At 39.3% G+C, this 27,333-nt stretch overlaps 1 protein-coding gene across 2 annotated transcripts in view; it reads left to right on the top strand.

Moving 5' to 3' along the window:
* Positions 1-1,723: 1,723 nt before the first annotated feature.
* Positions 1,724-27,333, top strand: part of gcgra (glucagon receptor a) — a 78,505-nt gene continuing 52,895 nt past the window's right edge. For both annotated transcript variants that reach the window (XM_083524509.1, XM_083524507.1), the window contains exon 1: positions 1,724-2,113. The gene's annotated coding sequence lies outside the window, so the exon portion shown is untranslated. The remainder of the gene's footprint in view (positions 2,114-27,333) is intronic.

The following is a 27,333-nucleotide window of genomic DNA, read 5'->3' as shown; positions in this document are numbered from 1 at the left end:
AATCAATAAAAAAAAAAACTTAAATAACTGCAGAAAGGGCACACGGCAGACAGGATTTGCATTTCATATGTGGGCTAAATCGCCTGCGCCAGCTCGACTCTGAGCTCCTGTGTCGGTGTGGAAAGTAAAGCTTGAATCTGTCACAAAGCATTGGATTTATTCATGCACGTTGAAAAGGATAAATGGTTTATGAAACAACGTAACAACTGTTTTGATCTGTTTGACTCGACTTTTCCTCACGATGTCCAGCTTTTCTTGCGAAGTCCGTCTTGTAAATGTCCTTGTAAGTGTATTCGCAACCAAATCGAATTTCTTCTTCTGCGATTAAATCCACACGGACACATTCGTAGCTCGTGCTACAGATGCGGTGTGCGAGCTCTGACTAGCGCGCTCATTGAGCATCCAATGGAAGGACGTGAAAATGCAGACGTTATCGGATGCCTGCTCGATGGCCTCGGGGAGACGCCACCTTGCAATTTGATTGCGTAAAGCAACAGCTTCGAGCAACGTGGCGCCTATAGTGTTCATTGTAATTGTCATTTAAACCAGTAAAACCAATCAGCCTTTTTTATCCAATCGGCATCCAGCGATGGCAAAACTACACACGTTCTTCACTCAACTAGACGTACAGATACTCATGTTTTAAAAGTTGAAGTATTGACTAAATATTTTCACTCAAGTTAAAGTAAAGAAGTTTAGGCTCTGACATGTACTTAAGTAAATAGTAACCATCACTACTACCAGCTTTAGTGTCACTCTGGTAACTGGACCACGTCATATTAATATATAATACAAATTGCAAATGAATGTATCCAGGCTGAACATCCACCATATAGAACACAAGCAGAGAAAAGATGATGATCAGGTGATCAGGAATGTGTCTGTTCTCAGTCATGTTTCCATCACTGACTCCCTCTGTCTCCATGTTAACCCCAGACTTCTTGTTGCCTTCTGCCTGCTCGTTATTATCTTCATAAATTAGTCTACGTCTGTGGTGTGTGAGAGTCAGGAAATGATTAAAAAACTACGCAATGAAAAGAAACAGGTTGATGGGCTGAAAACGGCGTTGCTTCCCACCTCTGTCGGTATCCAGCAAAAGATTTCGATCAGAGCAGGATCTATAGGGTGAAACTTCTCGCTGGTGAGAGAGGTCAGAGGAGAATGGACGGACCGTTTAAAGCTGACAGGAAGCCTACATTAACTCCAGTAACCACTCTGTACATCCACAGAGAGCAGAAAAGCATCTCAGACTTTCAGCAGAAGCCCATGATCTAATCATAACCTGATTACAGAGGACACCGGATTTGACCAGTGTTCTGACATCATGCCGTGGTCAGGATCTCTGAGCTCTGAGGAGTTTATGTTCATGAAACGCTCTGCTGATTGGCTGAATGCATTATGATAAAGATTCCAACAAACTGTGTAATAAGAGTGCCACCAAGGGATGGCACCCAGCAGCAACAGCAGGAGGAGCACGCGCGTGTGTGTGTGTGTGTGTGTGTGTGTGTGTGTGTGTGTGTGTTAAAAATGCATTGCAATGTCCCTTAGGTCTAAGCTTAGAAGTTTGGTTTGATGCAATATTTGGTTGGATGATCCAAAAAGACCTTCTCTCGCTCTCGAGCCTCACTTTGATCAACCAGCGCGCTCAGGTGTGTGTGGGGGGGGGGGAGCGAGAGACAGCGCGAGAGAGAGAGTGAGAGAGAGAGAGAGAGAGAGAGGGCGAGAGCGTGTGTGTATGCGCGTGTGTGTGCGTGCGTGCGCGTGTGTGTGTGTGTGTGCGCGCGTGCGCGCGTGCGTGTATGTCAGCCAGTTGCGCGCTTCAAGGCGACTCCACGCATAAAATCTATAGAGTGAAGTGGAAACAGCAGCAACCGCAACGACATAATCTTCATTATCAGCACCGACGCCGAACAGCACGAGGAGCGGATCTCTCTCTCTCGCGCGCGTATCGGTGGTGCCCAGGAGTGGATTTAGGAGCGCGCGCTGCGGCGATGAAGTTTTTCGGGAAATGAGCGCGTGCGACGCAGAGACCCTGGACGCGCGCGCGGAGTAGTGAACCCTCAAAAAAAAAAGAAAAAAGAAAAATTGGGGAGGAAACCCGAACAACACGGAGGTACCGACTTTGCGTGTTTAATTCCTTCAGCTTTTTATGTTTTTTTATTTCTTGTGGAAACCTGGCTGGATTAAATACTAACATGTCAGTATTTCTGATAAGTAAAACTCGAATTCAGCAGTGGCTCTGGTTAAGTACTGATCTGACAGCAGTGTTTTTTCTTGTGCATGTTTCACCTTGAAATGTCCAGAGTGCACTTTTACCTATTAAACAAATCGTCACTGCATGCACCGTTCCAGGAAAAGCTGCACATAAAGTACAGTCCAGTTGTTGTTGTTTTTTGCACAAACATCTGTTTTATGGAAAACATCTGTTTTATAGAAAGCTGTATCAGGCAGGAGCAAAATTCAAATGTAGGAAGATTCTTGGCACATGTAGAGTTCACATCTAGACTAAAAATTAATGATGTACAACTACAACTACAACCATGATCTATCTATCTATCTATCTATCTATCTATCTATCTATCTATCTATCTATCTATCTATCTATCTATCTATCTATCTACAGTATATATCAGTGTATATATATATATATATATATATATATATATATATATATATATATATATATATATATGTGTGTGTGTGTGTGTGTGTGTGTGTGTGTGTGTGTGTGTGTGTGTGTGTGTGTGTGTGTGTGTGTGTGAAGCTTTAAAGGTACCAAAAGAAAAACAAGAAACATATAAACACTATAGTCCTGTGTTCCATTAAATTCTTAAACAATGTATTTATATATACTTTGTATGAACAAGTCCTCTATTAACACTCCTAACTTGCCATTATCCAGAATATTTAAATGCATAAACTTTGCATTTATTTTTTGGATCAAATGTTTTTAAAAGCCAGTATGTCATCTGTAAACATCTCCTAGTGAGGCCGATCAAATGCATGTAGATGAAAGTGTGCAGTATCTTTCTCTTCCCACATGATAGCCAGGGTTTATCACTGATTCCTGCCTGATTTGTGATTGTAGCAACTCTGTAATCTAGCTGTTTGTTCAGCATAGGGCGTTCTTGCATCATTTATTTAGTTTTCTTCTAACTTTAGATTAGGTCCCATCTTTATGGATGTTCTGAAGTAAGACTGGGTGGCAAAGTTTTTTTTTTTATTTCTAGATGATGCACTTAAAAAAATAGCAGTACAAAAACATGGCTTAAACAAAATGTCAAATTTTTGTTTTTTCTTCAATTTTTTCTACGTTTGAATTAGCATTAGGACAATATCGTATTCATTTCGTTTTCTAGTTATAATCCGATCATAAGGCATGAAGTCATTCTTTCCTTGCATTGTATGGAATTAAATAGCTTTCATTTATAGCTTAATTCTATAAGAAATAAAAAATCCTATAAGAAATAAAAAAATCCTATAAGGAATGAAAAATACAATCAAACAGAAATGATGTCGGTGCTAAATGGTTGGAAAGGTCATTAAATAAGGCACAAAACCACCTAATATTTTATTTATTGACAGAAATTTCTTTTCAAAATGTGCAGTTTTTAGAGCACAAAGTGCAGTTCAGTGTGTTCAGCAACTAACTCCTGCCCTGGCCAGTAAACACATCCTACAGGATTTATAAAGACTATTAGAAGGAGATAAATGAAACCTCGTAAGTGTTGATTAAATGCATGTTATTCATTCAGCTCTAAGGAGTCACGCGTCCAGAGTCAGGTTGCCAGGTTGGATCGTTTTCCTCCGGTCTGATTGCATTGTAATAATTGACCAGTTCACGGTAAAACCAGGAACTCTAATCAGATGTAACACATGAAAGCAGGACAGCCGCCAAGTTTGTGAGCTATCGAAAAGAGATGATCCTTAATGGGATTTAGTGAAGTTGGTGGTTTCAATCACAATACATTGACACAGTTCGGGTTGCATGAGAGCTCCTGAGGTACCAGTGATCCTGTGCTCTGCATCCATTCTGATGCCCTAATGGAACGCTTATCGGTTGTAAACTGCTCATTACTGCTAAGGATGTTCTCTGAATGAATATGAGATACATGAGATGATTGTAGATGGTTATATGCAAGAGAACAATTGTGATGGTTTGTACTGCAATTAATATAGTTTGCTACAATGGTTCAGGTCTACAGTTACAACGAACAGGTTCCTACTTAGGTCTCAATCAGTGGACAGTTTCGATGTTATCTCAGGGTGTTTTTCCCTCAATAATGTCATCATTAGCTCACTCATTAGGGATAAACTTATAAGGACTACTTTATGCAAATAGGATGAAAATGCTTAGTGTTTTTGTAGCAGATAGTGATGCACTGATGATGTAAATGCAAATATATTTTTCTTATTTTTTTGGCTACCTCCAGCTCCACCTCCTGTCTTTTACTCAATGCCACTGTCTCTAATCCATCCAACATCTCAGGTCTCACCACAGTCTCTAACACACTTCTCTAACACACTTTCCATTACTTTACACTGTTGACCCCAGGTACCTGAACTCCTCCACCTTCTCCACCTCTTCTCCCTGCAACCGCACCACTCCACTGCCCTCCCTCTCATTCACACACATGTACTCTGTCTTACTCCTACTGACTTTCCTTCCTCTTCTCTCCAGCACGTACCTCCACCTCTCCAGGCTCTTCTCCACCTGCTCCCTACTCTCACCACAAATCACAATATCATCCACAAACATCATAGTCCATGGAGACTCCTGTCCGATCTCGTCTGTCAACCTGTCCATCACCACTGCAAACAGGAAAGGGCTCATATCCTCAATGCAGTCACACCTCCTCCTTAAACCAGTCTGTTGTTCCTACTGCACACTTTACTGCTGTCACACTGTCCTCATACATGTCCTGCACCAACCTCACATACTTCTCTGACACACCAGACTTCCTCATACAATACCACAACTCCTCTCTCCACCCTGTCATACGCTTTCTCTAAATCCACAAACACACAATGCAACTCCTTCTGACCTTCTCTATAATTCTCCATCAACATTCTCAAAGCAAATGTGATGCTCTTCCTCGGCATGAAACCATACTGCTGCTCACAGATGGTCACCTTTTCTCTCAGCCTGGCTTCCACTACTCTTTCCCATAACTTCATGGTGTGACTGATCAACTTAATTCCCCTGTAGTTACTGCAGGTCTGCACATCTCCCTTATGCTTAAAGATCGGTACCAGCACACTCCTCCTCCATTCCTCAGGCATCCTTTCACCTTCCAAAATCCTGTTAGACAATCTGTGTAAAAACTCCACTGCATCTCTCCCAAACATCTCCATGCTTCTACCAGTATGTGATCTGGTCCAACCGACTTTCCATTTTTCATCCTCTTAATCGCTGCTCTCACTTCCTCCTTACTAATCCCATCTACATCCTGCTTCACCATCTCCACATCATCTAAACTTCTCCTTCTGTCTCGCTATACTATCCCCCGCTAAAACCTTACAGTCTCCAATCTCCTTCAGGTTGCATCTCCTGCATAGAACATAGTCCGCCTGTGTGCACCTTCCTCCACTCTTATATGCCACCCTATGATCCTCCTTCTTCTTAAAATAAGTGTTTGATCTATTAAACAAAATCTACCACCATCTGCTCTTCCACATTCCTCTCCTTAAAATACATTTCTAAAAAAAGAAGAAAAGAAAACCAAATTAACCATATGAACTATCACCTGATAAGGTTTATTACGTATGTGGTTCCTCCACAAACTGTTACCGTAACACAAACCTCGGATTTGGTGGAATATCTGATTTGTTCCTTGGTGCAGAATAATTGGATACATCACTGCCTTGACATCATTGTTCCTCTGAGGTTCTTTCTACTTAAAGAATTTTGCTTTAAATATCTACAACGATAATTAAAAACCACCCCAAGGTGCAGGGGACTTATTAATTCGGTGTGAATTACAGAATCTTACATTACAGAATAATAGAGGTGCGATCTACAGCAAGATCTTTTACTTTGTTCCTCTATGGAAGTTCATTTTTTACGTAGGAGTACTTTATCAGCGAATTTTCGTTTTTTTAAGAAACTTTTCTTTCATTGTATTTGTGTAATTGTTTTTTATGCCACTACATTTCAGAAAATCATGCGTTATTTGAGAGCCTGTGGCGAGAGCATAAGTGTAACCCCAATTCAGTTCCATTGGATTAAATTCAATTCAGCTTTATCTGTATGGGAAATTCTCCCAAAGCACTTCTACTGAGATAAACTGGTATGACATTGGAATGTATACATTTAGTGCCTCTAAGTTTGTTCCCTATAAGTTTATCTCTAATGGGTTAACCAGTGGCGACTATAACAAGTAAAACTTTTCTGATATATTTTGAGGAAGAAACTTTGTGAGGAACAAAACTTAAAAGGGAATCCATGCCACCGAACATCCATTCATTCCAGTTCCATCATTGTTGAGGTGTAACATGGTTCTGGCGAAACCCGTAGAGAACTCTGTCTATATAAAGGTGTAAAATACAGGAGAATGAAACACTGACCTGCATCCATTATGCATATGACATTTTTATACATCTCTGTTATGTTTCATACTTAAATACATTCACAAAGCAAGAACTTTGGTGCTTTTACTCAAGTAGGAATGTAAAAGCAGGAGCTTTACTGTTACTGGTGTCATAGTTAAGCATGGATTAGTGCTTTGTTTACTCGTGTACAGAAACAGTGTACTTCTGTGTGATTCTGCAGGTTTTTAGGCTTAGAATTGAGACCATGGTCCAAAAACCTGTTTTGTAAGGAGACATATTGTATACCGTATTTTCCGGACTATAAGCCCCTACTTTTTTCCCACGTTTTGAACCCTGCGGCTTAAACAACAAAGCGGCTAATTTATGGATTTTTCCTGGGTTTTTCCCAGTTTCACAAACTTCAAGCCAAAAAACTGAGCGACATAACATTAGACCAATGAAATTTCCGAAAGGAAACGAAAAACGCACTTCTGTGTTCTAAGCTGCACGGCATCGGGAGAAAAACTTCTACCGGTGGTGATTTTTAAACGCACGATGATGCCAAAAGATAAACTCTTGAGAGAAATAGTTGTGAAAGGAAGAAGGAAGACAGTAAACAATGACTTTCTTGGTCGGTTACTGTTTAGATACAAGCCGTTGTAACGCGTTGAGTCTGGGTGAAGGGAGAGCTCGCTAACTCCAGTTACAACAGAAATCATATAAGCACAGACAGGTTTCCAAAACTCATGCTTTTTTATTTTTCTTGGCAACAGCGTTACGGGTTAGTCAAAGAAACTTAGAAATGAGCATCAAAAAATAAGAATGACATAATCCTCGGTCTTGCACACATGCAGTAATACCGGAAAAAATACAGCGACAGGCTATTCCCAAAATGCCACACTGCTCTTAAAGGAGCCACATATTTCACCCGTTACACCGTGTAACAGGCACTGTCTTTCATTAAAGCCTGTGTAAAGTTCATTAGTTTCAGTGTAATTGATTTAATAATAATTGATTTAATTGTTGTATTTGTGTAGGACTTTTACCAATGGACATTGTTTCAAAGCAGCTTTTCCAAGATAAAGAGTTTAAGTTGTCAATTTTTTTTGTTAAGAATATTAACTAACATTTTCTATGAGAAAACTCTTCGAGATTGCATGATGAAGAAACCTTGAGAGGAACCAGACTCCAAAGGGAAACCCGTCTTTATCTGTACCTTTTGATTGAAGTAGGCGTGGTGGACCATAATGGAGCAAAAGTTCGCTCTGATACTGTCGCGTGAGACCATTCAGTGCTTTATATATATAATATGTATATATATATATTATATAAATATATATGAGAGGGGTGATGTGGTAATATTCTCCGGTTCTGGTAAGGACTGCTACATTCTGGACCAACTGAAGCTTATTTATGCACTTACTAGAACATCCAGACAGCGTTTAGGTAGTTTAATCTAGATGTAACAAAAGCATGAAGTATTTTTTACTTCATTCTATAACGTATTTCTTATATAAGCAAAATCTCTAAGATGAAAGAAAACATCTTGGTAGTGTTAGTGAAGGAGACAGAAAGACCATCCCGAGATTCTACATAATCCTAAAGTTCACTTTTAGCTGCATGTTGTAGAAGTACATTGTACAAATACATTGATGGCACCAGACACCGCTACCATTACTATTATCATACACTGAGCAGTTAAGGGTTAAGGGCCTTGTTTTGAGATTTGAACTCACAACCTTCTGATCCAACACTAACCACTGATTGTTTTCTGTTGTTTTCTGTAAAGCTGCTTTGAGACAATGTCTGTTGTGAAAAGCGCTATACAAATAAACTTGACTTGACTTGACTTGACTGATCTACGCTTATTAAACATTCATTAAAGAACTGGTGCTGAATACACACATTTTGTTATTGAGGTCATTTAAAAAATCACTCCCAGCTTTCCATTGTTGTTTCTTCTTCTTGATTACTGGTTCTTCTTCATCTTCTTCTGTGAGGTCATGTGGTACAACATCTCTACGCCGATTGGCCACAATATCTCTTTCATGCAGGGCCGCATAATCGAAACTGTCCTTCTATGGAATTGTGTTAAGATAAGAATTGTAATATATTTTTTTTTTTTGACTCACTTAACATGACGCTAATGTGGTTTAGGACGCAGCCAGGCACGCACGTTTAAGTACTGATGTGCTGCTGACATTAAAAAGAGACAGCCGTCCTGAACTCTGTTTAACGTCCGACTTAAGTGCACATACTTTGGGTCTTTCAATTGATTTAACGCCAACCGAAGCATCGACTTTGGATGTTTTTCGGCTTTTAATAGACCTCAGAACACTCTTTTCTTAAAAAAAAGGAAAAAGTAGTAGAAATCTCTCAGAAATGTCGACGCACAGATGTTACACGTAGCGGCGTAGTTAGTGAGCGATGCTTTTGTTAAAACGATGTGAATGAAGCTACGTGGTTTGCTAACTCCTGACATTTCTTTCCTGTATGCTAACACACTGTTGTTTCCAAGGTTCTTGATTCTGAACACGATTGTCTATTTGTCATAAGTGAAATGGTCCACGCCTCTCTGACAGCCCTGAGGAATCCTGATTTAGATGTTCGTTCAGGTTTGTGAAATCTGGATGCATTGTGAAGCCCGACAAAACAAGCATCCATCAAAGTGGTAATGAAATACAAGCTTAGGTTCCTGCTGGATAAAAACCCCGCAAAGCTCTTTCTTTTTCCTTCAGCACAACACTGTGTGAATATCCATGCAACTTTAGATGAAATTCTGTTACCCTTATAAAGGTGTGTGATGTCTAAGGGGCTCAAGTGTATGGGCAAAATTTTGTGAACGCCCCATTCACACTTGTTCCCCATCTGCAGATATAGAAATCTCCACTCTTCTGGGAAGATGTTCCACTAGATTTTTGTGGAGATTTGTGGAGATTCATTCATCCACTAGGATGATAGTAAAATAAAGTACTGATGTAGATGAGGTGAGGAAAAATTCATTCTAAAGGTGCTAAGCGTGAAAAATGTATTCTAAACTTGTTCAATATGGTTTAAAGCTCTATAGCAGGAGATCTTTTACTTCAGCCCATGCAAACCATTTCTTCACGGAGCTGACTTTGCGCACAAGAGCATCTTGCTGGAACAAGTTTGCATCTCCTAGTTCAAGTAAAGCGCAACTATGTGGTAACAATCTGGGAATCTGGGACAGAACCACATGTATTTGGAAAAGTCAGTGTATACAGTGTATTTTTTCAGCTGTGCAAATGTGTTGTCTATATATATATACAAGTACATGCAGACTCTGAACCAGGATGTAGCTTGATAATAAACGCTTAATAAAGACTTGAACCTGAGTAGTGGTGCTTCTTATGTGTAACGCAGAACTGGTGTGAGTGATAAGTGGGACATGGTCATATGTTGTGCTGGGGCTCATGTGTAATGCAGTTCAGTGTTGATTTCTGACATAGAACCAAAGTGTTTTATTCCATTTATACCACAGTCAGACTAAATACTGGTTCAGACCCCTAACCCTGATTGGCTGGAAGTTGAAAGCAGTTTGCGGTCAGTTATAGGGGTGTACGAAAATATCGCTACACGTGAGAACTGCGATATTTTGTTTGCCGATACTGTATCGATTCTCAAAAACGCATTATTCGATATACAAAAATAAAAAAATCATACAAGATTCAGTGCAGTTGTTTCGTTTTAAGTTTATTTTCTGACCGCTAGATATTTGTAGATGTAGATCTAATTAATGCAAACGCAGATCCCACTTTGTTTGCGTACGGTGGTGTGTTCTTAATGACGGATTTCCTAAAATTCTATCTTATTCCTAAAACAAGAAATATCCCAATATATCGTCTTGATCACAGTATCGCAATGTATCGCAAAATATCGTAACCCCTGTATTTTGATACGTATCATATCGCCAGATTCGCAGCTCTACTCAGTTAGTCAGCTATAATCAACTGAAGAACTGAAGAATCAACTACATATAATGAAGTTTATCGTACATATAATCTAATGTCAAGTATATACTGTATATATAAGCGTTTCTATGCTACACGATGCGTATAACAATATATATGTAGCTTAGTCACAAGTCTTAAATAAAAATTATAAAACTAATCAGTTTTATAATTTTTACGATTCAATTTCACCCAAAATAATGAGTAACATCAAATCAGCGACTTCCAGTCAGTCTGTAATTCGTATCCGTTTATTTTATTTTGTGTCAAAATTTCATGATATTTCAGAAAAATACTAGGAAAAACTTATTACAAATTGATCTTATGGTCTCTAGTTTGTGTCGCCCCGAGATGTTCGAGACCGTAAGATAAAATAAAAGATGTATAGCCACAATATTCTGAGAAACGTGCCCTTTTGTTGTAATTTATCACAATATTGATAGCGTATTATCATATCGCGTTTAGCTTTATAACAGTTCTATTATTGCAGTAGTGCCTGTAATCTGTAGAATGGACAGTTTAATGATGGAGAATTATGACTCAAAGGAAACATGGTGGATTGATTCTACTCTTGTTAGTAATTATGGCCTTGACTTTGGCTTGTCTACTGTTAGTGTTAGTTTAGAAATTTCTGCACCGAATGACATCAGAAAGGACCGGGCGCTTTTTCACAGTCCTTTGTTTTTCTTTATTGTTCTAATATTGTTCTAATTGTTCTGTTGAAATTGAGACTGATCAGAGTTCAAATGAATAATGATTGATGCAACGCCAACTGGTAAAATTCAACATATAGCCCCAAAAATGTATTCTTAATCAAAAATTATACCTTTTTTTTTTATTTTTATTTTTTTATTAAATTGAATTATTTTATAGAAATAATTATCAGAGAAAGTAGTTTAATAAAATATTCTATGCTAATTTTAAATATTAAATAAGCATGGTATTGACTGTAATTCTAAATAAAATAAAAAAGAAAATAAAAATAAAAAAGGTTAAATATTATTTGCAAAGAAAGTTATGTTAAAACAAAAAGTTTTTTTTTTTTTTTTTTTTAAATAAATATCAGTGCAATATCCTGATCAATTTAATCATAAACTTTCCAACAACTTAACCACAAAGATTCTTGTTTTTATTAACTAACTGGGTAAATGCGTTAAGGGGAATTAATACAGCTCATAAACTTAGCTGCTGTTTTTAATTCTTATTTGTTTGGACACAAAAAAATGAACTACCCTTTCCTTTATTTATATTCACAGAATATGAAAGACGCCCTTATCCAGAGAAATTTACAATTACATTTAAGGGTTTAGGGCCTTGCTCAAGGGCCCCACAGTGGCAGCTTGGTTTGGTGCAGCTGGGATATGAATTTAAGACCTTCTGGTCCAAAGTCCATTCCGTTAACCAATAAGCTACCACTTTCCCCATTATGATAAAAAGTTTTGTTTTATCTTCTACCTAAGTAGAAGGAGCTGAGGTTCTGACTCTTCAGTCAGAGGTTCTATATTAACATCCATCTAGGTTGGAGGAGCTAGGTAGGAGGAGATCAGGTCTGACTCCTCCTCTAAGAATTTGGTTTTAACTTTCAAATTGAAGGGTGGTGTTGGAATCCATGGTTAAATGCATAGCTGAGGGATTCAAATAAGTAAAATAAGTGCAAGGTGTAGAGGCTCACAGGAAGGTGGAGCTGGATTAGGTCTGGCTCCTTCTCCTGGAGTTTTGATTCTTTTTCTAAAAGGTTTTTGGGAAGTTATATTATTTTAGATTTTTTGTACCTTTTTTTGTGATTTCTGTAATGTCAGATTTTCTGCCACATAAATCTTTCACTGCTTTGACTTCCAAAGGTAAAATGACCTCTATGTCAATCAACAACAAATGACCAACCAAGCACGGCCTCCAAATTCCTGACCAGTTCCACATGTGTGAACAATTAGGTGTGCTTGAAACATGAAACCAGCAAAACCAAACCAAAGAAAAACACCACTTTACAAAGGCAATTTCGCTTCTGCGATCGAACCAGGTGTGAAAACACACTTACACTAATGCATTAATCATCGTTTAATCATGTGACCTGAACCCTGCAAGTGACTCTCGCTCGATTTGATCCACTATGTAAAATATGCGCTTACAAACATTTCTGAAGAACTGCGCATGAAAGCATACCGAAGGAATTCTTCTCGCGGGATTAAACTTGTATATTTCCCTTGACGACTTTATCAGCTTCCATCGGATGTAAACGAAGTCATATTTGAAATTTTTGGCCCGTCAAGCAGCGACGCAGACCTCACGCTTTCAATCGGCTCGTTTCAGCTCAAACTCGCTCCATGAAAATAACCTATCCCAAACCTAGGTAATAGCGCGTCTATCGTTTCCTCGTGGTCTTTTGGGTGTCCTCGTTGCTACTTGCTGTATTTTCTCCAAACATTATCTATACCTGAATTTCCTTAAGTGTGCTTTTTTCCGTCTGAAGATAAGACAGGGGACGTGTTTTCTGGCGTATTTCCACTTGCGTTGACTCTTTACTCAAGAAAAAAAAGCAACAGAAAGGTGCACTATCTCGCCCTGTATGCCGCTCCCACCCACACAGAGACTCTGAGTGTTTCTTATCGGTCCTGGAAGATCTTCAGCAGTCATTAGGCCTGTGTGTGTTTGTGTGTGTGTGTTTGTGTGTGTGTGTGTGTGTTCAGTAGCTGGACATGGTAGCAGTGCTCAGGAACAGACACGCGTAGATGTGGGTGTTATATTTCTTGCAGCGGCTTGGCTGAGGAATCTAAACGAGCTCAGGGAACGAAGATAGAGCATGAAGTTCTGAGGTAAAAAAGAGGCTTAAATGTAATGAGAGAAGCCAAAACCAGGAAAAGTTACTATTAAACTTGATGTTAAAGGGAAAGATAACAAAATGTGAGCTAATAAACTAAAACAATAAATAGATTAATATGTATTATTTAGCTGGAGTTAGTTATTTTGGGACGGGTAAGGGTGGGTCTGGAGTCTATCCTGGGAAATCTGGGAATTAGGAATGTATTTTTTTTTTGTTTTGGGGGTGAATGGAAACCAGATGTGGATGGTAAGGATCAAACACCTGTGTGTTATTTTTATTCCCGGGTTTTGGCACCATTGTAGAGAGCTCGCTGGTTTAGTGGGACACTTAAAGAATCAGCTTTATTATGCCACAGTCAGGTTTCCATGTTGCACTTCTCAGTCTTTAAACACTCACATACATACAGGCAAGGGCACACACACATACACACACACACACACACACACACACACACACACACACACACACACTGCTGCATATGATGCGTATGATTCTTTCACAGTCTCTCTCTCCTTTCATCTTTTTTACTTTCTGCTGCTCATTAATGGAAATTACACACAGGTGTTTGATCTTTGCCACTCGCTTCCTCCAACTCCATCCATTCACAAACCGGCGCTCGACCACGCCCCCTCTGCCACACCCCGAACAACCCTGAGGAATCCTAAACCCAAAATCCAATGCCTTTACCACTAAGCTCCCACCTCCCTGCGACAACAGAGGGGTCCCACCTGATTCCATCTGACTCCTGTGACAGACTCTGGATTTATTTTTATAAGGTTTTTTAAAGTGAGTGAGTGAGCGAACAAGTGGCTGAGCTCAATGTTTACTATAAAGTGATTTTAACATAGTGAACAAAGAAGGAAAAAGAGGTTTCCCAATAGGTTCTTCATAAGAGTTCTACTTGGAACCTTGTTTGAGATTCTGTAGAGGGCTTTAAGTAGGAGCAACACATTAGAATGTCCGATAGGATGTTTTTTTTGGTCTAAAAGTAGCTATTGAGGTAGTTGTGTGTGTTGGGTGTAGGGGGGTGAGATGAGTATAATAAGATGGAAGCGCAGTATAAATAATTTGATCATGTGAGTGCTATGATGTTGTGTCAGAGCCGTCTCACCACAGGAAGTGCAGAAGCCGGGGGTCAGGACCCGGAATGCCCGCACGTAGCCGACACATACGCGCTAAGAATAACTTTTTATCAATAGCTGCAGCTTTGCTAAAGTAGACATACCATGGGGACATGCCACACACACACACACACACACACACACACACACACACACACCACAGGGAGGTCAGATCCTTTTAAAAAATGTATCTCAGTCTGAGTTACTTGCGAGAGTGTTTCTGAGTCTAAAATGTTGGTATTTTGAGTGTCAGTGGGTATTTATAAAAAATAAAAAAAATTATTATAATAACATTTATTATACAAAAATTATAATTTCTGCAGTTGATTATTTGTTGTTACTGGTTTGTAATTGTAAAATTTTTGATTTTCAATTGAACAGCAATTGTGAATTGCGACGCACACACACACACACACACACACACACACACACACACACACACACACACACACACACACAATCAAAAGAGAAAATATCATAATCTCACAATACCGAATATGATCAATGTCAAAAAGTGAGTAGTATTTCCAATCCAACATCCAATCCTAAAATCAACCCAACATCCAATCTAAGATCCAATCCAAAGTCCAATTATACATCTAATCCAAAATCAATGATTAATATATTAAATAAACCAGAGCAACATATTTAGTGGTCACAGATTATCTAATAGAGCATGGTGCAAGACAGGGTGGGGCAGGTTAGGCGGGGTGGGCAGGGTTGGGCAGGGTGGGCGGTTTGTGGGTGGTGTGGGTCAGTGTTTTTCTGCAATGAGTGTGTAAGTGTTTTGTGCACTGCATAACATTCTAAGAAGAGGTCATGTGTCAGACTCCCATTTCCTGTCACTATTTTGCTGTTTTGGAAAGCACATATGAACTTGTAGAAGCGAAGCCTATCTACACACAATTATTTTCATAATTAGTAAAGTCAGGTACTGATGCAGTACGGTGTTTAACAGGGTCTGTAGAAGGAGATCTTCCACTCATGGAAAGCAGATCTTCATGGAGCTGGCTTTGTGCACAGGGGTCTTGTCATGCTGGATAATGTTTGTGTCTCCTAGTTCCTAGTGGGGAAAATTAAATGCTACTACACCCAAAGGTGTCTGATACAATTGTGTGCCTCCAACTTTGTGGTGTTTGTGGGGAAAAACTCACATTGCTGGAAAAGCCCTATACTCATGAAAAAGCAGGGGATTTATTGTGTCAGACGGCTAATTCAGGGAAGTATTACCTTCAATTACAATAAGAGAATAACGCTTTTAATCCCTATGAATATGTAGATAAATTCTCTCTCTCTCTGGCACACAAGCACACACACACAAACTTTTGTATCAGCCTTTTTGGCTAACATCCTGTATTTTATTGCATGTCAGCATTTTATACGTAGCTTTACTAATATGTGTGATGAAATGTAAACACAAACTCAATGCCACATGCTTTTTACGACAGATTTATGACACCCACACGTGTGCTAGCTCTCACACTCTGACAGATAATCAGGCCTGTGCATGCTAGGTGTGTGCGCGCGTTTGTGATCAGTAGCAGCATGAGCTCAGGCGAGAATCTATAGGAAAGTTAACGGACGTTTATTTGGTTAGTATCGGCTCGTCTGTTTTTACCAGCTTCAGCTTTATAGGCAATTACGCTCCCTGTTTTCTTTACACTCTGTGCTAAACGGATTAGCGGAGGCCTGATTAAATCTGTCTAAGTGCACAAAGGCGAGCGGGTGCACGTAGGTCCCGGTGTCAGATGTGTTAATAAATCCCTCTTACCTGCCTATAAACGATATTAGCATAGAGTCCTGTTTGTCCTGTTGGTCAGCACGTGGCCTCTGTATGAGTCGGACAGGAAGAAACCATTTTCTAAACGTCTCATGTATATGCCATGTCAACCGAGTTCATGTGAGTTACCGATCCGGAGTTACACATGTGCATGCTGTGGGGTCAAGCGTCAACATGGCCATAATGACGGAAAAGCACGAGTTCAGACAGGCAGCACGTGCGGATCGTGTGAATGATTCCCCTTTGAGAGAATGTCGTCCGTGTGCGATTTTCTAAAGGAGTTGCGATGAAGTTGCTCAGGGTTTCTGATTTCTCTGACGATAAGGAACGTTACATTCAAGAACATGAACCCGTAATTCGAACCGTAGTCCGTGCCATTTAAGAAGGCAGGAAGCTGATAACGATGACACGAAGAAACGGAACGGTGGAACAAGAATTAGAAACATGAAAGACGACAAACGTGCGATATTGTGTGTGATTCAAAGTGAAATTATATTATTATATGCTTATTATATAAATTAATAAATTATTTGCTAATTATAAGAAAAATCTGCTAAATCAGGTGCATGTGGCTGATTACAAGTGCGATGTATGTCTCTCGCCAGACTCCTGCCAATCCTTGACTGCCATCCAGTCGTGCCTCTAAAAGTCTAAATATTTCAACGCTGCAAACCATTTTTACATTAAGTATTTATAAAAAATTTTAAAAGAATCGAAAAAAATGAAAATAAAATACCTTCAAGGCTGTCAGGTCTTCAGTGAATTAAGTCAAGAGTCAATGGGAATATCAAAAAAGACTAAAAGGCCCAAAGAGGGAAAATATTGAGTTTTAGCAGAGCCGGAGAAGGGAATAAAGAGAGCTTGTGAAGTGTTTAGTGAGACCACCAGAACCATCAGAAAAAAATCTGACCATCACCAACAATATGCTATAATACAATTCATATAATTTCTATACAAACATTTTTGTGTTGAACTGTAGGTACCAATAGTAAGCTGTGCATTTCACACCTTCATTGGTGTCCTACCTGAATTATCCTTCCTTCCTTCCTTCCTTCCTTCCTTCCTTCCTTCCTTCCTTCCTTCCTTCCTTCCTTCCTTCCTTCCTTCCTTCCTTCTTCTTTCCCATCCTTTCTCCTAATTCCATCATTATGACCATAGAACATCTAAAGAAATCATCGGTATTATAGAGAAACCCAGTATAACAGAGCGCTGCATCACAGACAGGAATCTCATAGAGCGAGAATGAATGCCATAGCAAGAAACCCAATGTACACAATTCAACACATCTCCTTTCACTGTAGCCACAACTGCACCTCCTGCATACATCATCTCTAGCAAAGGCATCGGTATTAACCTCAGAAAATGACCCTGGGTTTTTTGTGCACTTTTTCTCTGCATTACGGTTTTTCTGGGGATTTAAAACAAAGGCAAATTGTGTGGGTTTTTTTTTTTTACTACAGGAAAGAAAACGCGAATGTAGAAATGGTTCATTAAGAAACATAACAACTGTTTTGGCCGACTTTTCCTCTCTTGAAATCGAATCAATTTCTTCTCTTCTGTCATCTGTTGTGGATGAAAAATAAGATATTAAATCCAAAATCGGAACTCGCGGCTCGGAAAATTTGACTGTTCTCATTTGGAACCTAACTAACAGCAAGTTGCGGATTATCTGTTTTCACTAACAAATTTCATATTTTGGGAGGAGGGCGAAGTCCACAGGAATCAAATCTGGCGAGTAGGGTTCGTGTGGAAGTGAGATCGTGTTGTTTCTGGCAAAACAGGAGCTCGGTGACAGCGAGCGCACGTGGTAATATATATATATATATATATATATATATATATATATATATATATATATATATATATATATATATATATATATATATATATAAGAGATTAGCACCTGTTTCACAGCTCCTAATGTACTCAGGATGATGTCTTTTGACACACCGACTTATGAAGGTCGGTGCTCCCTGTGACCGCGCGTGCAGCCTTGTACTGCCATCTATTGGCATGTTACAAAACTAGACTTGAAACTCTTTTATTTTCATTGTAAAAAAATCTTTTAACACCTTCTGGCCAATCAGAATCGAGAATTTTGCAGCTTCAGGGGAAACATATAGAATATATGTACTTTATACTTCTTAGGGTTGCTTGTTTTATCCACACTTTCCCCTCAAGCTCTAATAAAAAGATATAACTGTAAAAAAATGCATTCCTGCATAGGGAGGTTGTATAACCTGAAGTGACTACAGTAGGTGGGTTATTTTTGGAGCTTCTCGAGTCGCCCTGCATGTCAGAATGAGTCAAATCGCTTCTGTCACTTCCCTGACTAAGCCCAGTTTTCCGTCCTAACACAACTCTTCATTGCTTATTTATGCACAGAGCTAGCTGGTTTGAAGCACTCCTCCTACTCCTCTGTACGCTTTTCTTCCAGGTTCTGAGGTCTCCAAATGTACAGATTGTTTTACCCCCTTTAAGTTTAATGATCACAGTCGTACATTTCCTGCAGTAAACAACATGTGCTTTATATAAACACTGTTATAAACAACCACAACTCATCCCAGTTTCCAACAATTATGTAATTTCAGTTTCGTAACATGACCGAGTCTCAATCGGATCAAGGGTTCGAGAAAAAAACTAATTGTTTCGGTAAACCACCAGACTACAGAATAAAAGTATTGGGACACCTGACTCTTCCAACCACATGTGGTTGGACTTCTTTGGATGCTGAAGCAACTAGAGACCAAAACCTGTTCCAGCATGTGCCCAAAACCAGCTCCATGAAGATCTGCTTTACATGTGTTGGAGTGAAAGATCTCCTGCAATAGCTCCAACCCTATGAAATATTTTCTTCATTATTTTGAGATGAGTTTTTCATGATGGCTGTACCCCAGGCCTCCTCACCTCATCTACATCATTACCTGACTTTACTAATACCCTTATGGCTGAATCTCCACAAAATCTTCCCAGTAGAGTGGAGCTTATTATAACAGCAAATAGTGTCTAAATATAGAATTAGATGTTAGATACGGATTATCTGTTTGCAGGTTTTCCGATCAGTAACCAAGAGCCTTAAACATTGACTGGCTCATTTTAATATCATAAGTGATGTGCAATTGAGACAGGACCCAAGTGAGCAGAATTTCAGTTCACCAATTTCCATTCGGTAAACCATTGTCAAGTCAGAATCAAAGTTCTGTGGCTTGTATTATCCATATGATTGTCTTAAGGTTATCTATGAGCTATTTTTTTTCAAAACAATGACCAAATTCACATTTAGAAAATATTTGAAATTGCCCTTCTCTCTCTCTACTTTACTGCACTGCAGATTTTCTGTCTAATCAAACGATCTCTAGAATCTGAATCTTTCCTTACCTCCCTCAACATTAAATAAAATCTATGTAGCAAAGTTTCTGTTGTTGAGCGAGAGAAATCTTATCAGCATCTTTATCACTCGATCGCACATCTATTGTACTCTTTATCAAGTCCAGCGCTGGGCTGTGGGTAAAATGCTGAAGGCAGTTGGCTGTTGAAACAGTTGGAGGACTTGATATGTCTATCTCTGGCATAGTCGGGATTCCAGCCATCACAAGACCCCCACAAAAAGTCTTCATATTTTTTATTATTATTATTATTGTTTGATTTTTTTTTGCAATTTTAGCTCAGTTTATTCAACTACCAGCTAGCTTTAATGTAGGCAGTATGATAATACATGTATAATAGAGGAGTTGGGAACTCAGCGGTTAAGGCTTTTGGACCTTAACCCTCAGCTGCTCCGATGTAAGTCGGTGTGAACAAGTGCATCTGCCAAATGCTGTAAATGTAATAATCCATTAGGCAACATATAGCAGGATGGGGTTCATACATTAGCTGCTTCTCACCGGGATTTTCACTATAAGAAGACGCTTTACATTTTTTTTTTTTTTTGCAAATTTCATACTGTACGTCTTCAAAACGAAAGATGCTCCGAGCTGTGTCATTTCCCCCTAGTGTTTATTTACTTCTTGAAACATCACACCGATGAGTCAAAACAGATCATCGTTTTTCACAGTCCACATTGCGACTCGAAAACAATGATTTCAAATTCATCCACTTTTGAGAGCATTTCCGAAAAGCTTTATTTTCCTCGCTTGAAAATGCCGTCTCATTGTGAACAGAGAAAAAAATATGCACTTTCAAATATGCTTATTAGTGTGAATATCACACTGGCTTGGTGATCCAATCAGTGTTAAACTAAAGACAGGAACCCCCATAAGCGAACATTTTTTGAACATTAAAGCTTGAAGTGCTGCTGTAGACATTAAACACATTTCTTACGGATTTCCAGAAAAGCTGAAAATCCGTTCAGTTATTTGCACAGGATCAGTCCAGTGGACCGGCATTACAGGAGCACTAAAGCATTAAGGTTTTTTGCTCGAGGACCCTTCAGAGTGGGACACCCTTAGGAAAGTTAACACTGTCTGTTCGGATCGATAGCGTAGCAGCGTTTCCTTCAAACCACCTCCATCACCAGCGCTTAGTGCATAAGCTCAGAATGTGAAATCGATGCGAGCACCTGGAAGTGATGCAAATCCACACCACATCCACACCAGTGCAAGGTCACATGACATCTGTCAGGGCTTTTATCAAACGCACTTCATTTATATAACAAACACAACTGTAATGCTGCAGTCCAGAGGATTTTCTATATCCAAACATTTCCCTCGAATTTGTTCATGAAAATGACATTGATCGTGTTTTTATTATTTTTTTTGTAAAAATATCTTGTAACATATCTACACGGTTTAGATCTCAAGTTTTGACTTCATTAGTATTTTCTGGGGAGATTTTCCACGTTTTTCCACTCGGTACAAGCGAGAGGTCACGTTCACAGGCTTAATGGAAAGTTGGAGTGCATTAACTTGTCACCGAAAGGCTTTAATGTCAAATGTCAAAATATTTCCTGTAAGCAAATATTGCAAGCCTAATGGGTTCATCCGAAATCAGAACGATCGCTTTATTTTTTCATTTGTCGCACAGCTTTGTGCGACTGACAGCTACAATATGGTGTATCAGTGTCATGAGTCAGGAGGATGAAGAGGACATAGAGGATGTAGAACAATCCAGATTTTCAGGCAAAGGCACAGACAGTGTGTATCATGGGCGAAAAACTACCTCCTTGCAAAGGTGTGCTTGAATGTGTAGGTTATAAAATACATTTTTTGTGTATAAAATATACATAGAAATTGGCAGGCAGCATTTGTGTTAGAGATCAGGTGAGTTAGAGAGAGATAATATCTGGACTGATTGGAATTGCTAGGTGATGGTTCCTGGATCGGAGATTCCACATTAATACATGGATTATTACTGTTGGATCTGAAAAAAATTCCGATCCAACAGACGAGCTCCTGTAGCTCAAATTGCTGAAGAAGTTCATGCCGTTGATGCTCGGGGGTCGGGACTGTTTCAGCAGCAAAAAGGGAGCTAACACATTATTAGGCGGGTGTTATGCCTGTATATAGGGTTCCCTGGTGGTCTAATGGTTAGGATGCGGCGCTCTCACCGCCGCGGCCCAGGTTCAATCCCTGACCAGGGGATTGAATCCCACAAGCCAGTGCACTCTTAGTGCCGGTCCCAAGCCCGAAAAAATGGGGAGGGTTGCGTTAGGAAGGGCATCCAGCGTAAAACATGTGCCAAATCAAACGTGCGGATCTCTAATACGGATGATCCGCTGTGGCGACCCCTAATGGGAGAAGCCGAAAGAAAGTTATGCCTGTGTATAGCTTAACTATATTCTCCTTTACCCTTTGCATTTTTTGATTTTGTTGTTGCACTGTGGGAAAACAAGAAAATCCATTGTTACATTACGTTTTTAATGTGTACATTATACGGACAGAAGTTTGTGGTCACCTGACCATTAGAATTTTATGTGCTTTTTGAACACCCAATTCCATATTGGGTCTCCATTATGCTGCTCTATATATATATATATATATATATATATATATATATATATATATATATATATATATATATATATATATATATATATATATATATATATATATATCCTCCACTCTTCTGCAAAGATGATCCATGTGATTGTGTGGAGATTTGTGTGAGATTCATTCAGCCACAAAGGTGTTAGTAAAGTCAGGTACTGATGTAGATGAGGAGGTCTGGAGGGAAATAGGGTTGAGGTGAGATCTCTATAGCAGGAGGTCTTCCACTCCAACCCAAGTGTATCTTCATGGATCTGGTTTTGTGCACAGAGGCATTGTCATGTTGTCACATAGTTCAAGTGAAGGGAAAGGACCACATATTTAATTCAGGTCTCTCAGTACTTGTCCATATATTGTTTGCATGTGACAAAGAATCTTTTACCCAGAATGGACGTTTTTAGATCGAATGTACGGATATACCATGGGCATTTTAACAATCGCCGTTGCAAATACATAACTGGAAATCACACAGCGACTGATAAACGCATGCGTTCGCATTGACTCCATCTTCTATTTTACACTTTCGGTGCATATTCACAAGGAACAGGCGAAATAGTGTTGTAAAAGGATTATAATAAATCCTCTGTCAATCCTGATAATGAACCAGCTTACAATTTCTTATCAAGTTTGCAAAAAATTTTACACACACACACACACACACACACACACACACACACACACACACACACACACTCTTTCTCTTTCTCTAAATATTTAGTATTGACTGTATTAAGACTTTCTGTACTCTAAATTTATAAGCAGTGAGTCTGCTTATCAGAGCCAGTTATAGTAAATAGAACACTTTCGTTGTTCGTCATTTGCCACATCAGCGAAATTCTTACAATCGTCCATAAGTCCTGGCTGCATTTAGTGTCAAAATGTATCAGACACTTTAACAATAGCCAAAGTCTGGTTTGTGAGGCGTCAGCAGCTTTTTTCTATTCCTCTCGTTTTTTTCCGTCTGCATGTTTACCAGAACAATACTACTGATTTGTCAGTCATGATCATGTCGTGTGTCTGACCTTCGCTCTGGATTATAAGCATGTCAGCAGAGATGTGATCATTGTAGAGATGTGCAGAATTACACAGAGTACAAAAACCCACTGCAGTTTGAAATACGTCTGGCTGATATGACGATGCAAAATCGATACTGAAATACATGATGTATAGACTAAAGTTTGGAGGCCTGGGGTGCAGTCAGCGAGAAAAAATTAATCCCAAAGGTTTCAATATTATGAGTCTTATTAGGAAATGCATTATACGTTTTTTCCTTTCTTGTTTTCTCATAAAAAAACATGTTTCCTCGTGACCATTATTGAATTTTTACATGTTCTAGAGGCAGCATCAAGGATGATCGCATTCGCTTTTACTTTGATCAGGGACTAATTCAGACGCTAATGTGGACTCGATGTAGACACCAAAAACATATACACAAGATCTCGCGATACAATTATGTCATGAGAAAGCGGGTTTTCACGTAGCGAGAAAACGAGAGAAAGAAATATTATAATGCATGGCCTCTTATAATAGGGTTGAGGTTCAGAGCTCTAATGCAGGAGATCTTCCACTCCAACCCATGTAAAGTGTATCTTCATAGAGCTGATTTGTGCATTGTCATGCTGGAATCACGCTGGAGTTCAAGTGAAGAGAAAATTTGCCAATACAACTTTATTTTACGAGGGAAAGTCCCTCACGAGGGAAATATCAAGGTCCGTGACGTCGGAGTGATGTGGGGCCGCCTTCCCGTGGGCTCACCACCTGCAGGAGGGACCGTAAGGGACGGTGCTGTGAGGATTGGGCAGCAGTCGAAGGCGAAGACTGCTGCCCCCGCGACCCGAATTACAGATAAGCGGGAGAAAATGAATGAATGAATGAATGAACTTTATGTTAGGAGTCTGGGGAGGAATCACATATGGCTGAAAAAGTCAGGTGTCCCAATTTTGTCGTATAGTATATATATTGAACAGTATTTGCGATCTGGAGTAAAATGGTGATACCGGTGATACTGATAGAAAAGATCAAAAATGTTATAATTTTCCATTAATGTTTCCATCAGTAAATGAGGTTATAAATGTTCAGGCTGGTGTGGCATTTTTATGGACTTAAAATCAAAATTGTATATATTTTTTTCTTTATTATTTTTCTAACCAAACAGTTTAGAACACATATTTCACACTAATTTAATACTTGTCACTTGGAATAACATATCGGTCACTTAAAATTACAATTTATTGTATTTCTTAAAATGTTAAAGCATAGAATACACTTTTTCGATCAAATCTATTAAATATAAACCTAATACATTTTAATGCTAATTTAATACTTGCCCTTTGGAATGAACTTTCGAAATGCAAATATGTTTTTTTTTTTTATTTATCAATTTTTTAACATACATTTAACACGCAAATGCAGTGGACACGGAATAGACAATAAAATCTGTTATTTGTTTTTAAAGGCAATAGAAAGCATTGTTGTGCTGTTTGAAGTGTTCCGAACTCTTTATGTGTTTAAAAAAAGAAAGAATGAGATCCCCCCTACACACACACACACACACACACACACACACACACACACACACACACATACACACACACACACACACACACACACACACACACACACATTAGGCCAAATCAGTGCTTTCCCTGTGTTCTGCCAGCACGCTGGTTTAAACTGGAGCACTAGGAGGCCATTTGTGCGTGTGCCAGAATGAAGTGGTGTTTGTTGGGTGTTAAGTGGTCCTCTACAGCAGTCTCTCGACGAGGAAACCTGAAAGCCCAGATCACAGGCACGGTACTCAGAGTGTGCTTTCATTCCTGCTGTAACAGCTACTTTACTCACAAAAGCTCCGACTCCGGCAGGCGGAAGCAGAGTACATGCACAGCTACACGTCCCTGTGTGATTATACTGATGATATGTGTTTTTTAAATTATACATGTGAGCAATTACATTTCAATATCTTACAGCATCTGAAAATATCTGCTTAATGTCCATGTACACTATTTGGACAGAATTATTAGGACACCTGATTTTTCCAGCCATACAGTATTTAGTTCTTTCCCAAACACTACAAATTTGGAGGTGCACAATTGTTCTTTGGATGCAGAACCAAACTAAGAGAACCAAACCTGTTCCAAACTGACAATGCTCTGTGCACAAGATGAAGATCTGATTTCCAAGGGTTGGAGTGGAAGATCTTTTGCTATGGAGCTTTAAAACCAATTAGCCCCCTCCTCACCTCACCTCACCTCACCTACTTTAGATCCTGAGTTTACTAACATCCTTGTGTCTGAATGAATATTACATAAAATCCAATGGAACATCTTCCCAGAAGAGTGGAGCTTGTTATAAGAACAAATAGGGACTAAATGTGGAATGGGATGTTCAAAAAGAAGCACATACCAATCTTATAGTCAGGTGTCCGCAAACTTTTGTCCTTATTGTAGATACCGTATAAGTGATAAATCAAGGTGGCTAGCGGGTAGTGGTTAAAACATTGGACTTTGGATCTGAAGGTTGCGAGTTCAAATCCTACCAACACTAAGCTGCCCCTTCTGGGCCCCTGAGCAAGGCCCTTAACCCCATAGCTGCTCAGTTGTATGAATGAGACCAATGTAAGTCACTTTGGATAAAGGTGTCCACCAAATGCCATAAATGTGAATCATAGTATTATCATTTTATGACAAAATGAATAAAAAAACGAAATGAAATGAATAAAATTAATCCCTTAAATAAGTTTGCTAAAGATTTTATATTTCTGTCATATATTATATATGGTTTTTTTGTTTTTTTTTTACTAAAAATGAATGACTGCGCGTAACATTAAGGGAAGCCAGCTGTTAAGCCTGATGTTGTTAATAAATAGTCAGCGAGCTAATAAAAAAAAAAAACCTTTGCTAAAATTCAACATAATACACCCCGACACCTCTTCTGTTATAACATCATGCTCCTGCAGCATGACTGAACCTGGGGTTTTGTTCCTGAATTTGCAGTGAATTACACAAAGGACGGCTGTTCCTAGACATTAAACGTGCCCAATTAGCTCTTTAGCCGCTGCTGTCAACAAAACACGGACGCTCATTTCACCAAATCGAGTTTCCATGAGTGCTCGGCTGCGCCGGTTTGCGTCATCACAACGAGCGAGCGCTGGATGTCAGGGCAACTTTGGCCCCCGCAAGTCGCATTGCTGTGTAAACAAACAGCGGGATGTATCCTTGTGTAGAACTTCATCTGCTGCCACTGCCTGAACCCTGAACCCTGAACCCTGAACTCCAAGAGATCAGAAAACATGCTGCGAGTGGGGAACGAAGGCGGGAAACAAAAAACAATCTTGACCAAATAGAAATGGAAATTTCTCCCTTCATTTGAGACCTAAACCTGTTCCAGCGTTGCAGTTCAGCTCCAAGATCTGCTTTACATGGGTTTGAGTGGAAGATCTCCTCCTGTAGAGATAATAAAACCTACTGAACACCTTTGGGATACATTTTGTTTATGCTGGCTGCACCCCAGACTTCCTCATCTCACGTCACCTACGTCAGTACCTGACTTTACAAACACACAGCCTCGTGGCTGAATGAATCTTACACAAACCTCCACAGAATCTGGAGAAACTTTTTCCAGAAAGAGTGGAGCTTATTATAGCAGCAGACGTGGAAAGAGTAATAAAATATTCTACTCAAGAATGCTTCATTTAAATTTTACTTAAGTACAAGCAGCATTGCCAGTCTAAAAATCTACTGAAGTAGAAGTAAAAAGTAGCTCATATTAAATGATGTGAGGAATTGAGGAATTCTAGTGTAGTTCAAAAAGGACACGGGAATATAAAAATATTATATATAATAGAAAGTGCAGCACCATCAAACGTGTCTAATGTAAGTTGTGTACTTTCGCAGCAAAATGTGTGTATTTGTATTTATATATTTTACTCCGTAACGGATGATTACAAAATTCTAACTAAATATACTGTGGCGCCTCACCGCCATGTCGGGCTGAACACAGAAACGGGAGAGTTAGGTCAGGGTTATAGTGTCTTCATTGGGGACCAGAAGTGAGGGTAAAAGGAATAGTGTTGTGGTGCCCGGGAAAGGAGGTGAGGAGTGGCTGGAGCGGGAGAAGGAGCGTTCTCGCC

The sequence above is a fragment of the Silurus aristotelis genome, assembly GCF_946808225.1.
Source record: "Silurus aristotelis genome assembly, chromosome: 21".
In the NCBI taxonomy this organism is placed as follows: Eukaryota; Metazoa; Chordata; class Actinopteri; order Siluriformes; family Siluridae; genus Silurus; species Silurus aristotelis.
This window is presented reverse-complemented; position numbering and strand designations above follow the sequence as displayed.